The sequence below is a fragment of the Aegilops tauschii genome, chromosome 6, assembly GCF_002575655.3.
Source record: "Aegilops tauschii subsp. strangulata cultivar AL8/78 chromosome 6, Aet v6.0, whole genome shotgun sequence".
Taxonomy (NCBI): Eukaryota; Viridiplantae; Streptophyta; class Magnoliopsida; order Poales; family Poaceae; genus Aegilops; species Aegilops tauschii.
In genome coordinates, this window is record NC_053040.3 from 323,765,837 (window position 1) to 323,780,940 (window position 15,104).

Consider the following 15,104-nt stretch of genomic DNA (forward strand, 5'->3'; position numbering starts at 1 on the left):
GTAACGTTTCACTTTTAAGGCGATAAGCAACATTGATGGCATGAGCGTGCAAACGTTCAATACATAGGCGACAAAAGAATTATACGAGTAATATTCATCGACCAAAGGTTATTTGCTTTTCGTGCAATATTTTTTTTGTCAAAGTGGGTATATGCAGACGTTGCATAGGCCTCTTTGGATCACATCATTTTGAAACAGATGAAAATAAGTAAAAACACAGGATTGTGATGTCAAGACATCTCCTGTTGTATTGGGAAACAAAATCTCAGGAATTGAGATAAACAGCCTTTGGCTGCACCACAGGAAAGGTACAAGAATTCTAGAATTTGAGTTTAGGGTTTCCAAACTTCTAGTAGTGCCTAGCATATTCAAGTTCATCAAATTACGCTGATGGACCATCTGCATGTTAGAGGCGGGCTCTGAGATTGCAAAAGAGTTTGATGGCGGCCGCCGAACATATTAGTGCCAAGCTCCGAAGGTTTATTGAACATGTCATTTCACACATGGATCCAGTTCTTGTTTCCTGACTCCATGAATGAATATAATTTCAGGTTTAGATTTCTGTAACATCAGTAAACAAATCAGTAAATAGGTGGAAGAGCAAGAACACAACAAATTGCAGAAAAACAATGGGTGGCCCTATAAAGACCATCGCCTACTAGCCTACAGAAGCTTCGCTTCATCCACAAACGCATGAACACATCCATACCCAACGTAAAGAGATAAACCAGAAACAGGGCTGCAATGGTTATGAAGTCACCAAATCCAGATTCGGTTTGTAGTCCAAGATCCATATATGAAATAAATCTAAAGCTTCAAATAGGCTAGAACAACATGTGATGATGTAACTTCTGGGCCGTTCAATTCAACCAAAACATATGCTAAAAATATCAAAAGATTTAAATATTAGCTTTGTAAGCAAAGCAAATAAAGGGGCTCGTCGCAGCAAAAATCAGTAAAAATATGATACAGTTTTGCATCAGGCCCTCTGCTTCAAATAAACATAAAAAATCATGCTTAATGTGACAGAAAACAATATGGGAAGAAGAGAAAAGGCATGCTACTAATGATTCATTTCATAACAAAAAATGATAAGGTGATAGACTGAACGACGAGTTCGCTTCAAACAGACAAAAAAAAACTGCAGGTTATGCAAATCATGTTTACAAAAAATGTAGTCCTAAGCATCCAATTTTTTAAAATGCCTCTGCAAATATTCCCCTCAAGGAACCAGTATCTTGTGAGACCACACTTCTACTCACCAGCCTATTTAGCTGCTAAACCAAAAAAAAAATGTTTGACTAGTACCTAGTTCTGTTCTTTTAAACTTAAAGCATCTGCCAAATCTGCAGAACTGCATTTGTGGTACATTTGTACTCCAACTGTAAATATAAAATCTTTTAGATCTTATATTAATTTACAGAGGAAGTACCAATTCTTCTCCCAAGGATGCAACATTTCTTAAATGCAAAGTTCCAAAACTGCCCTATTAAGCTGCTAATCAAAATTTACAACATACTCTATCCAAATTACTTCCTTGCGACTACCATACTCTATCCAAATTATATGAACAGGGACCAAATTTCTACAAATGTACTCTATCCCAATTACCACCTACGAATTTTTACATCTCTATGTTAGTATGTTGTGAACTAACCTCTTAGCCCACCATGGAGCTTGAGGGTTGACCTTACCTATACACAGCCATGACACCTGCGGCGAGTTCCCCCTTCCGCGCGTGCAAAACAGAAAAAGATCACAATATACTTACGAATCGACATACCTCCTGATTGATTAGTTGCATTAGGAACTTCATGGCTGTCGGCGCCTCTGCTTCCTATCCCTCTTTCTCACTCCTCCGCTTCCAAATGCCGCCCGCGTTGGGGCCTTGGGGGAGAAGAGCCATAGCTCTGCATCCAATTCGTGCCTCCAGCCATTCGACGGAAAAGCAGATTTCACGAGCCACGGACCAAATAGATTTTCCTCTTCTGATCCACGGCTTAGCTTGCGGCATTCCACCTACATTGTAGATCAAGGTTTTCAGGTTTCCATTTCATATAAGCTACCAAACAACTAAATGAATTCTATCTCTTGAAACTCTCATGCTTACCACTTGCTGACCCAGCGTTCTCGTTCCAGTCACCAGAGGAGTCTGATTTCCCTCATTATCTTTCTTGCTTCCAGAGTTTTGGTCCTGCTAGCTAATGTTCCTCCCTTAGAGATCACACTGTGCTAACAGCATTGTTGGTACACAACAGCTCTTCAGTGACATGACACATTCCTGAAAATTATATCATGCCCCGAGGTCTATTTATGCAGTAGCAAAATGTATCCTTCCCCCTCTCCATTTACTGTCTCCTAAATGTCATTAACATGACACATTTACACAGAAACAAGATATATCTTTGTCCCCTTCACCCAATGACTGTCTCCTAATTTTTATTCGAATATTTCATGTTTTCTTTACATATGACACATTTACACAGAAACAAGATTTATCTTTATCCAGCGCCTGTAACTATGTAAATTACTGAACCAACAATCCAATACCAGAACATTACATACGAAGGTGTTCAGACACTACTTATATCCCACCTGCCATCTACTCTTCTAATCACAAGCATTCACATGTCTATGGAAATAGTATCTGCATAACTCCACAATAAAATTATCGATTTGCTATTTTCTCTCCGATCATACCAGCGGGTCCATCCTGGAGCTCTAGGATCCTTCTTGCCTATGGACTATGCGGAAGTTTCTGGCGAATCCCCCCCTTCTCAGATGCCACCGGTCGATCCGCCACACGAAGCCGCCCATCGAAGCTCTCCGCGAGGGGCTGATCCATTCCCGCACTAATCTAATGGAGGTGGTCCATCGGGACGTCACTACCATTAACCTCCTCCAACGCCGTTAATCTGGGAGGCAAGCGGGCAAAGTTTCAGATCCACGCCTTGGAATCCAGAACGAACACCAAATGCTACAGGAGATTAACTATTTGCTTACCTTTTAATTGGCTGCATCAGGAACTCCATTTCCACCGGCAGATCTTCGCTAAGTTGTCGAATCGCCTCTCCCAAAGCTCGGCCCTCTCTCTACTAAAAAAACGCAGCAGCGTGAGGTAGGAGACGACAACAATTATCCTGATCCACGGATCAGGAAGAGGCCCGACGTCCTGGGCCACGGCTCGACTAGTTTGCCGTCTCCTCCGTCTACTTCCAGGCCCATACGCCCAGACGTATTTCTTGATTTGCTTCATTACTTACGCTCGCGTATGTGGCCCGGATATTATGTGCTCGAGACCAGAAGCACCACGTCCTTAGCTTCACAAAGGGTCTGGGATTGATCCCTTGAAGAGAGCAAGGTAGCACTAGCTCGGCGAGTATTGCCCGGAGTCAGTCCACCGCCAATGCAGACTATTTCTTAACGGTTTCCCTTTCTAGGTGGAGTAACAAACGAACGAACGGCAAGTTATCTCTATCTCTACTACCTAAAAGGAATGTAAGGTTCGTCTCTCCTCTTACGTCGCTTTCGCAATCTTCGTCCGTCGTCGCTCATCCCGCGCAGGCGTGCATGGGCCAAGCCCCGCAAAGCCCACATGGGCCACATCTCTCTCATCGACACACACGCACACAATGGCTAGGTGTAGGGTTAGCGTCGGCTTCATCCCCAGTTCCCCACCCCGCCCCTCAGCTCCTCGGCCATCGCTCGCCGTCCTCGGCACCACCTCGCCGCCGCGCTGGTCCACCCGTGGTCCTCCACCGGCCGCTGCAGCCCCTGTACGCCGCCCGACGACCTCCTCCGCTGCCCTCCCTACCCCGACCAGGGGCACAACCGCGCAGCCGCGCCGGTCAGACCAGCCACCGCTGGAGGCCCAAGCAGCCACCATCTCCACCTCGTCGGCCAGCACATCTCTAGCAATCGCTGCTCGCCGCCCCCACCATCGGCTGTACGGCGACGCCCCTGAGCCCCTGCCTTCCCTATCGCGCTATGGACCCTTGCATCAGCCAGATCCGAGCACCTCCGGGGCCGCCTTCGCATGTCTTCGGCACCTCCGCCAGAACCTCTTCGGCCCCATGTAAGTGGTGTGACGTGTTTCTTCATTGATTGGGAATGATATTGTTCCTAGATGAAGCCTCACAAGAAACTTAGATTCTTCTCCGTATGTTGGAATCGATTGTTTATTGATTAGTCAAGGTTGATTTGAGTCGTCTATGTCTGCAAGTGTTCAATTCCAACCTTAAAACCAGTCACAAATTTGATTTGGTCCATGTAAATAGCCTACTGTTTAGTTAGCTTTTGATGTTTATAGGTAATTAATTACTTCTATGTACGGTGTCCTAATTGCTAAACGAATAAATTTAAAATAGTTATGGTGTATTTAATGATTCAGAAAGGGTACAAGTATGCATACATGGTTCTATTCTCTATTTTCAGGTTTAGGTTATTTGGATTGTACATCAGTATGATATTTATTCTCTCCTCAAGTCTCAGATCTGCTTTTCATCCCCCTTTGGTTTGTTTCATGAGGATATTTTCATTCAGTGCATACATGTTGATTCGTTCATGTGTTTAAAAGTACGAGCAGAATGCTGGATGTCCTTGCAGTAGTAGCCCAGCAGAGGATCTTCCTAGCGATTTGGATGTACAGAGTTTATGATACGGAAACATAATTTTGTCTTTGTACAGATATCGGATTTTCTCCTTTCTATTTGTGAACTCTTTTGATATGTTATTTACTCCTAATTTCAACTTTTCACGGTTTGTTCTTCCAGGATTTCAGGGAGTATGGACAGATGTGATCCTTAACTGTCGTTGTTCTTGGCGTGTTGCTGCCATTTTACTGGGTAGAATCTATGCACGGCCGAGACCTCAGTCTATCCACTGTAAGTCATGCCTTTTGATCAATTGTTCGCAGTCGCTGAGATATTTTTCTACATGCCCGTTTTGTTGCTCAAATTCCTGCTTTCATTTAGGTACGAGTGTTTCATGAATTTACCTTCTCCATGGTGCGTCCATGAGGGCAGAAATTTCATGCTTCAAATCTGCTTGGCGAGAAGTAAGTTATCTGGTGATTGCTTATTATATGCTTGTATTTTTACTGCTGAGCATAGAAACTTATTATATGCTTGTATTTTTCAGCCTTTTCAGGCCTGGAGATGTCCTTGTGAACTGGTCAGTGATTTTCGGAAAGTGGAGCTGCATTCAAGGTTTGAGATATAGTTTATGTCGACTGGATGAGTTGTTTGATCTCTTTGCCCTGTTCTTCGAGATGGGTTGCGATGAAAACTCTTGGGGCCATGAGCAACACTTGAGGCTCCTCTTCATAAGCACAAAAGCTGCAGCAAGTAGAAATTGGAGAGGTAAACCTAATAGTGTTCATTATGAGATAATCTGGACCATGTACAGAGTCCGCCACAGTTCAAACAAAATCTCTGTACTGAAGGTGGTGTGGCGTTGAAGCTGTCATGTCCTCGGCCATGCCCGCCCATTGAAATCTCTGTTATTTTCCTCTACTTGTATTCCACCTTTTCGTTGCAATTCAATTTTTAGGATCAGCAGTATCTATGCGATTAATTTCAAACTTCGCAGGATCTTTCAACATGTCAGTTACACTCTAATAAGTATTCATCTTTAATTTCCTACCCTATAGTGGGCAACACAGTTTGTTCTATGTGCATGAACACTGATAAATTAATTTGTGTTAGTATGTAGTGGTTCAAGGATGCTAAAATTTTGTACTATAATCTGTTTCCAGGTGCTTGAAACTTGCTTTTTTGTCGACCTATATTGCAACTTCTGCTGTAGTCAGCATAGAATTATATTGCTGCATTACGGCGCTTTCCATTAGAACACACGACTTATGTTGATCATGCAATTGTGTTCTTTGTTTTTTCTGTTTTGTGCAGTTGAAGAGCTTTGTACAGAACCAGAGATTAGGAGGAATGGAAATATAAGAAACAATTCAGGAAGATTCCCTAGGGAAGCAAAAATTGTTTCCTGGTCTGTGTAGGTCCATTTAGGAAATTAGATGACTGTTGTAATATGAATTTTACATCCGTTCCAAGAAAAAGTGATGTTTCTATTTACATCCATTTTGGTGTGATAAATATTGGTTCTGAACGTATGCTTTCTCTTTCTATGTGTTGCAACATATAAATTGTGTGAATTTTTTGGGACAACTATAAAAAGTCAAAAATTATGTTCCATGTTTGTAACTGGATTTATCAAATACCATATAATGTAGTATATATTGAGCTTAGTGTTTCCACACACTTGCTAGATGGAAGAATGAATGGCATTATGCAACGTGGTTTTTGAAGCTGGTGGAAAGAATGTTCTCACTATTTTGCGTGCCAATGAAACCACGTTAAGTGCCTTCAGGAACTAATCAATTGCCCTCCTGGTGATGCATAAGTTAAGCAATATGGCTGTGAGTAAACAGTATTAGATTTTGCTACAATGTGCTTGGTCTCATAATTGATTACTATTTGTTCTAGCTTTGATATTGCATGTATATGTCATCAACTTGGGTTTGTCCGATCGGAGCTTCCACGGAGGTGTATGCTTCGATGCTGCTTGATGTGCATGAGAAATTTGATGCTGCTTGATGTGTATGAGAAATTTGAAGGTAATATTTGTTTCACAAGATTGTTGTTCATCATTAAAATATTTATGCCCCGTTGCAACGCACAGGCAATGTCCTAGTATCGTAAACGAATGAACGGCAAGTTATATCATATGGACGTAGTCGACCATTCTAGTGGAGTTGTTTGAACGAGCTATAACTTGGCGAATTCGAAGTGAGCGGACCATTAGGCGAACGCTCGGGCGACTGCCGTAGCGACGCGGACAGGCCCTCCTCCCCGGCGGCGGCAGGCGATTGGACCCGGGTCAAGGGCGGCGGGAGCGGCTTGGGGCGGTCGGCGGTGGGAGCGCCGGTGCTGCCGTCGCCATCCCGGCCTCAAGAACCGTGCGAGGGCAAGTTCTGGGCCCTGGCGGAGGTTGATTCGGGCGATGAGGATGAGGAGGGCGAGTCAGAGACGAGGAAGACGGCGCCGCTGGGTCCGTTGGTGAGCGACTTCGTTGCTTTCGCGGCGCGTCCGCTAGGGAGCGGCCGGGGCCATGGCCGAAATTTTGCCCCGGGGGGTCGTGGCCCCAGGTCGGTGGCGTCCCGTGTTTGGTGCCCGTCCTCGCCCGGGAGTGGCTACTCGGCGACGGTGGCGGCGGGGGCGATTCGGGCGAGCGCCGCGGCGGCGTTGGTGCCCCCTCCGGTGCCATTTGGCCAGTATGAGGAGTGGTCGTGCAAGCCATCGTCGATGCGGCGGCTGCGGCTGATGTCTACTACACAACCTTCTTCTTGTAGACGTTGTTGGGCCTCCAAGTGCAGAGGTTTGTAGGACAGTAGCAAATTTCCCTCAAGTGGATGACCCAAGGTTTATCAATCCGTGGGAGCGTAGGTTGAAGATGGTCTCTCTCAAACAACCCTGCAACCAAATAACAAAGAGTCTTTTGTGTCCCCAACACACCCAATACAATGGTAAATTGTATAGGTGCACTAGTTCGGCGAAGAGATGGTGATACAAGTGCAATATGGATGGTAGATATAGGTTTTTGTAATCCGAAAATATAAAAATAGCAAGGTAACTAATGATAAAAGTGAGCACAAACGGCATTGCAATGCGTTGAAATAAGGCCTAGGGTTCATACTTTCACTACTGCAAGTTCTCTCAACAATAATAACATAATTGGATCATATAACTATCCCTCAACATGCAACAAAGAGTGACTCCAAAGTCACTAATAGCGGAGAACAAACGAAGAGATTATTGTAGGGTACGAAACCACCTCAAAGTTATTCTTTCGGATCGATCTATTCAAGAGTTTGGAATAACACCTTAAGACACATATCAACCAAAACCCTAATGTCACCTAGATACTCCAATGTCACCTCAAGTATCCGTGGGTATGATTATACGATATGCATCACACAATCTCATATTCATCTATTCAAACAAACATAAAGTACTTTAAAGAGCCCAAAGTTTCTACCGGAGAGTCAAGACGAAAACATGTGCCAACCCATATGCATAAGTTCACGAGGTCACGGAACTCGCAAGTTGATCACCAAAACATACATCAAGTGGATCACGTGAATATCCCATTGTCACCACAGATAAGTACATGCAAGACATACATTAAGTGTTCTCAAATCCTTAAAGACTCAATCCGATAAGATAACTTCAAAAGGAAAACTCAATCCATTACAAGAGAGTAGAGGGGGAGAAACATCATAAGGTCCAACTATAATAGCAAAGCTCGCGATACATCAAGATCGTGCCAAATCAAGAACACGAGAGAGAGAGAGAGATCAAACACATAGCTACTGGTACATACCCTCAGCCCCGAGGGTGAGCTACTCCCTCCTCATCATGGAGAGCACCGGGATGATGAAGATGGCCACCGGTGAGGGATCCCTCCTCCGGCAGGGTGCCGGAACAGGGTCCCGATTGGTTTTTGGTGGCTACAGAGGCTTGCGGCGGCGGAACTCCCGATCTATTGTGTTTTCGGATGTTTTTAGGGTATATGGATATATATATAGGCCAAAGAAATCGGTCAGGGGAGCCACGAGGGGCCCACGAGGGTGGGGGCGCACCCAGGGGTGTAGGGCGCGCCTCCCTGCCTCGTGGCTTCCTCGAAGCTTCCCTGACGTCTACTCCAAGTCTCCTGGATTGCTTCCATTCCAAAAATAACTCTCCCGAAGGTTTCATTCCGTTTGGACTCCGTTTGATATTCCTTTTCTTCGAAACACTGAAATAGGCAAGAAAACAACATTTTGGGCTGGGCCTCCGGTTAATAGGTTAGTCCCAAAAATAATATAAAAGTGTATAATAAAGCCCATAAACATCCAAAACGGGTAATATAATAGCATGGAACAATCAAAAATTATAGATACGTTGGAGACGTATCAGCATCCCCAAGCTCAATTCCTGCTTGTCCTCGAGTAGGTAAATGATAAAAACAGAATTTTTGATGTGGAATGCTACCTAACATATTTATCATTGTAATCTTCTTTATTGTGGCATTAATGTTCAGATCCGAAAGATCCATACAAAAGTTTAATATTGACATAAAAATAATAATACTTTAAGCATGCTAATCAAGCAATTATATCTTATCAAAATAACATAGCCAAAGAAAGCTTATCCCTACAAAATCATATAGTTTGGCCATGCTTCATTTTCGTCACACAAAGTGCTCCCATCATGCACAACCCCGATGACAAGCCAAGCAATTGGTTCATACTTTTTAACGCGCTTCAGCTTTTTCAACCCTCACGCAATACATGAGCGCAAGCCATGGATATAGCACTATGGGCGGAATAGAGTATGATGATAGGGGTTATGTGAGAAGACAAAAAGGGAGAAAGTCTCACATTGATGCGGCTAATCAACGGGCTATGGAGATGCCCATCAATTGATGTCAATGCGAGGAGTAGGGATTGCCATGCAACAGATGCACTAGAGCTATAAATTTATGAAAGCTCATCAAAAAGAAACTAAGTGGGTGTGCATCCAACTTGCTTGCTCACAAAGACCTATGGTATTTTGAGGAAGCCTATCATTGGAATATACAAGCCAAGTTCTATAATGAAAAATTCCCACTAGTATATGGAAGTGACAAAATAAGAGACTCTCTATCATGAAGATCATGGTGCTACTTTGAAACACAAGTGTGGTAAAAGGATAGTAGCATTGCCCCTCTCTATTTTTCTCTCATTTTTTATTTGGGCCTTTTCTCTTCTTCTTTTTTGGCCTCTTTTTTTTTTCTCTTTTTTAAATTTTTCGTCCGGAGTCTCATCCCGACTTGTGGGGGAATCATAGTCTCCATCATCCTTTCCTCACCGGGGCAATGCTCTAATAATGAAGATCATCACACTTTTATTTACTTACAACTCAAGAATTACAACTCGATACTTAGAACAAAAATATGACTCTATGTGAATGCCTCCGGCGGTGTACCGGGATATGCGATGAATCAAGAGCGACATGTATGAAAGAATTATGATGGTGGATTTGCCACAAATACGATGTCAACTACATGATCATGCAAAGCAATATGACAATGACGAAGCGTGTCATAATAAACGGAACGGTGGAAAATTGCATGGCAATATATCTCGGAATGGCTATGGGAATGCCATAATAGGTAGGTATGGTGGCTGCTTTGAGGAAGATATAAGGAGGCTTATGTGTGATAGAGCGTATCGTATCACGGGGTTTGGATGCACCGGCGAAGTTTGCACCAACTCTCGAGGTGACAAAGGGCAATGCACGGTACCGTAGAGGCTAGCAAATTGCGGAAAGGTAAGAGTGCGTATAATCCATGGACTCACATTAGTCATAAAGAACTCATATACTTATTGCAAAAGTTTATTAGCCCTTGAAGCAAAGTACTACTATGCATGCCCCTAGAGGGATAGATTGGTGGGAAAAGACCATCGCTCGTCCCCGACCGCCACTCATAAGGAAGGCACTTAAAGAATACCTCATGCTTCAAATTTGTCACACAACGGTTACCATACGTGCATGCTACGGGACTTGCAAACCTCAACACAAGTATTTCTCAATCACAATTACTCAACTAGCACGACTCTAATATTACCACCTTTATATCTCAAAACAATTATCAAGTATCAAACTTCTCATAGTATTCAATGCACTTTATATGAAAGTTTTTATTATACCCATCTTGAATGCCTATCATATTAGGACTAGTTTTATAACCAAAGAAAATTACCATGCTGTTTAAGACTCTCAAAATAATATAAGTGAAGCATGAGAGTTCAACAATTTCTTCAAAATAAAACCACCGCCGTGCTCTAAAAAATATAAGTGAAGCACTAGAGCAAACGACAAACTACTCCGAAAGATATAAGTGAAGATCAATGAGTAGTCGAATAATTATGTAACTATGTGAAGACTCTCTAAAATTTAAGAATTTAATATCTTGGTATTTTATTCTAACAGCAAGCAAAACTAAAGAAAATAACATGACGCTCCAAGCAAAACACATATCATGTGGTGAATAAAAATATAGCTCCAAGTAAAGTTACCGATGGACGAAGATGAAAGAGGGGATGCCATCCGGGGCATCCCCAAGCTTAGGCTCTTGGTTATACTTGAATATTACCTTGGGGTGCCTTCGGTATCCCCAAGCTTAGGCTCTTGCCACTCCTTATTCTATAGTCCATCGAATCTTTACCCAAAACTTGAAAACTTCACAACACAAAACTTAACAGAAAACTCGTAAGCTCCGTTAGTATAAGAAAATAAATCACTCATTCTAAATTCATATTGGTGTAATATCTACTGTATTCCAACTTATCTATGGTTCATACCCTCCGATACTACTCATAGATTCATCAAAATAAGCAAACAACACATAGAAAACAGAATCTGTCAAAAACAGAACAGTCTGTAGTAATCTGTATCAAACGTATACTTCTGGAACTCCAAAAATTCTTAAATAAATTGTTGGACCTGAGGAATTTGTCTATTAATCTTCTGCAAAAAGAATCAACTTAAAAACACTCTTCTGTAAAAAATGACAGCTAAACTCGTGAGCGCAAAGTTTCTGTTTTTTACAGCAAGATCACATTAACTTCCACCCAAGTCCTCCCAAAGGTTCTACTTGGCACTTTATTGAAACAAAAGCTATAAAACATGATTAATACAGTAGCTTAATCATGTGAACACAGAAAAACAGTAGGGGTAAATATTGGGTTGTCTCCCAACAAGTGCTAACGTTTAACGCCCCTAGCTAGGCATGATGATTTTAATGATGCTCACATAAAAGATAAGAATTGAAACATAAAGTGAGCATCATGAAGAATATGAATAGCACATTTAAGTCTAACCCACTTCCTATGCATAGGGATTTTGTGATCAAACAACTTATGGGAACAAGAATCAACTTGCATAGGAAGGTAAAACAAGCATAACTTTAAAACTTTAAGCACATAGAGAGGAAACTTGATATTATTGCAACTCCTACAAGCATATGTTCCTCCCTTATAATAATTTTCAGTAGCATCATGAATGAATTCAACCATATAACCAGAACCTAAAGCATTCTTTTCATGATCTACAAGCATAGAAAAGTTACTACTCTCTACATAAGCAAAATTCTTCTCAATCGGAATAGTGGGAGTATCATACGAGACTCGAATACTATAAATTGTTTCCACATTAAAAGAGTAATGTTCAGAAAAAGGGTAATCATAATCATGAAAAGTTTTATAAATATAATCATCACTACTTTTTGAAGCATAAGTATCATCACAATAATCATCATAGGTAGCAACTTTGTTCTCACCATAATCAATTGAAACCTCTTCCAAGATAGTGGAATCATTACTAAATAAAGTCATGACCTCTCCAAATCCACTTTCATAATTATCACAATAAGATTCAACATCCTCCAAAATAGTGGGATCATTACTTCCTAAAGTTGACACTCTTCCAAACCACTTCCATCCATATAATCATCATAAGTAGGAGGCATGCTATCATCATAATAAATTTGCTCATCAAAACTCAGGAGGCTAAAAATATCATCTTCATTAGACATAGCATCCCCAAGCCTGGGACAAACATTAATTGCAGCAAATATATTCTCAAACATGTCATTCTCATCAAACATAGCATCCCCAATCTTGGGCCTTTTCATATCATAAGCATAATCACTCTCATCATTAATAGTATGGATAGCACCAATAGTATAGCAATTATCATCATCACAATGAGTAATAGGAGCAACATCATTTGGCAGGGATACCTTTCTACCTTTGCTTCTCCGTCTTTTCTTTTTCTTCTTCACATCATGTGTGGGTTTAACCCTCTTTTTTGAGCTCCTTATTAATGAGATTGGTTGAATAGAAAGCTCCTCCTCGTTACTTGATTCATCATAAGAAATAATAGGAGGATATTGGGAAGTCTCTTCCCTTTCATTAGTATTCTCTTTCTTCCCTATTTGGTGTGTACTTGCAAGATCTATGTATTCCACAAAATTTGACATGCTTATAAGAGACATTTTCATCATGACTAGTGCAATCATCATTAGTACTATGAATATTCAAAGAATTCATACTAACAACATTGCAATCATGCTCATCATTCAAATATTTAGTGCCAAACATTCTAATGCATTCTTCTTCTAACATTTTGGCACAATTATCGGAATCCTTATTTTCATGAAAGATATTAAAAAGATGAAGCATATGAGGTACCCTGAATTCCATTTTTTGTAGTTTTCTTTTATAGACTAAACTAGTGATAAAACAAGAAACTAAAAGATTCGATTGCAAGATCTAAAGATATACCTTCAAGCACTCACCTACGGCGCCAGAAAAGAGCTTGATGTCTACTATGCAACCTTCTTCTTATAGACGTTGTTGGGCCTCCAAGTGCAGAGGTTTGTAGGACAGTAGCAAATTTCCCTCAAGTGGATGACCTAAGGTTTATCAATCCGTGGGACACGTAGGTTGAAGATGGTCTCTCTCAAACAATCCTGCAACCAAATAACAAAGAGTCTCTTGTGTCCCCAACACACCCAATATAATGGTAAATTGTGTAGGTGCACTAGCTCGGCGAAGAGATGGTGATACAAGTGCAATATGGATGGTAGATATAGGTTTTTGTAATCCGAAAATATAAAAACAGCAAGGTAACTAATGATAAAAGTGAGCACAAATGGTATTGCAATGTGTTGAAACAAGGCCTAGGGTTCATACTTTCACTAGTGCAAGTTCTCTCAACAATAATAACATAATTGGATCATATAACTATCCCTCAACATGCAACAAAGAGTCACTCAAAAGTCACTAATATCGGAGAACAAACGAAGAGATTATTGTAGGGTACGAAACCACCTCAAAGTTATTCTTTCGGATCGATCTATTCAAGAGTTCGTACTAGAATAACACCTTAAGACACATATCAACCAAAACCCTAATGTCACCTAGATACTCCAATGTCACCTCAAGTATCCGTGGGTATGATTATACGATATGCATCACACAATCTCAGATTCATCTATTCAAACCAACACAAAGTACTTCAAAGAGCCCAAAGTTTCTACCGGAGAGTCAAGACGAAAACATGTGCCAACCCATATGCATAAGTTCACGAGGTCACGGAACTCGCAAGTTGATCACCAAAACATACATCAAGTGGATCACGTGAATATCCCATTGTCACCACAGATAAGTACATGCAAGACACACATCAAGTGTTCTCAAATCCTTAAAGACTCAATCCGATAAGATAACTTCAAAGGGAAAACTCAATCCATTACAAGAGAGTAGAGGGGGAGAAACATCATAAGGTCCAACTATAATAGCAAAGCTCGCGATACATCAAGATCGTGCCAAATCAAGAACACGAGAGAGAGATAAAACACATAGCTACTGGTACATACCCTCAGCCCCGAGGGTGAACTACTCCCTCCTCGTCATGGAGAGCGCCGGGATGATGAAGATGGCCACCGGTGAGGGATCCCCCCTCCGGCAGGGTGCCGGAACAGGGTCCCGATTAGTTTTTTTGGCTACAGAGGCTTGTGGCGGCGGAACTCCCGATCTATTGTGTTCTCAGATGTTTTTAGGGTATATGGATATATATAGGTGAAAGAAGTCGGTCAGGGGAGCCACGAGGGGCCCACGTGGGTGGGGGGCGCGCCCAGGGGGTAGGGCGCGCCTCCCTGCCTCGTGGCTTCCTCGATGCTTCCCTGACGTCTACTCCAAGTCTCTTGGATTGCTTCCGTTCCAAAAATAACTCTCCCGAAGGTTTCATTCCGTTTGGACTCCATTTGATATTCCTTTTCTTCGGAACACTGAAATAGGCAAGAAAACAGCATTTTGGGCTGGGCCTCCGGTTAATAGGTTAGTCCCAAAAATAATATAAAAGTATATAATAAAGCCCATAAACATACAAAACGGGTAATATAATAGCATGGAACAATAAAAAATTATAGATACGTTGGAGACGTATCAGCGGCGCCGGCGGAGTGCGAGGGGTCGGCGGTGGAGTCGGCTCAGGCAGCGAGGG

General features: G+C 41.9%; 2 long non-coding RNA genes across 4 annotated transcripts; one reads left to right on the top strand and one right to left on the bottom strand.

The window, feature by feature from the left end:
• Nucleotides 1-205: 205 nt before the first annotated feature.
• LOC109767797 (uncharacterized) lies at nt 206-3,465 on the bottom strand. 3 transcript variants are annotated; one of them, XR_012187845.1, is made up of 6 exons: nt 3,264-3,465; nt 3,004-3,095; nt 2,701-2,915; nt 2,111-2,281; nt 1,784-2,019; nt 206-523 (listed from the first exon to the last, which is right to left on the bottom strand). It is a non-coding gene; the product is annotated as an uncharacterized lncRNA (long non-coding RNA). The 3 variants fall into 3 exon arrangements; XR_012187844.1 differs by having other exon boundaries at nt 206-561; XR_002233904.4 differs by lacking the exons at nt 206-523; nt 1,784-2,019; nt 2,111-2,281 and having other exon boundaries at nt 2,631-2,915.
• A 170-nt stretch (nt 3,466-3,635) lies between these two features.
• LOC120966490 (uncharacterized) lies at nt 3,636-6,120 on the top strand. Its single transcript, XR_005760254.3, has 5 exons — nt 3,636-4,075; nt 4,773-4,883; nt 4,974-5,056; nt 5,140-5,360; nt 5,907-6,120. It is a non-coding gene; the product is annotated as an uncharacterized lncRNA (long non-coding RNA).
• Nucleotides 6,121-15,104: the final 8,984 nt, after the last annotated feature.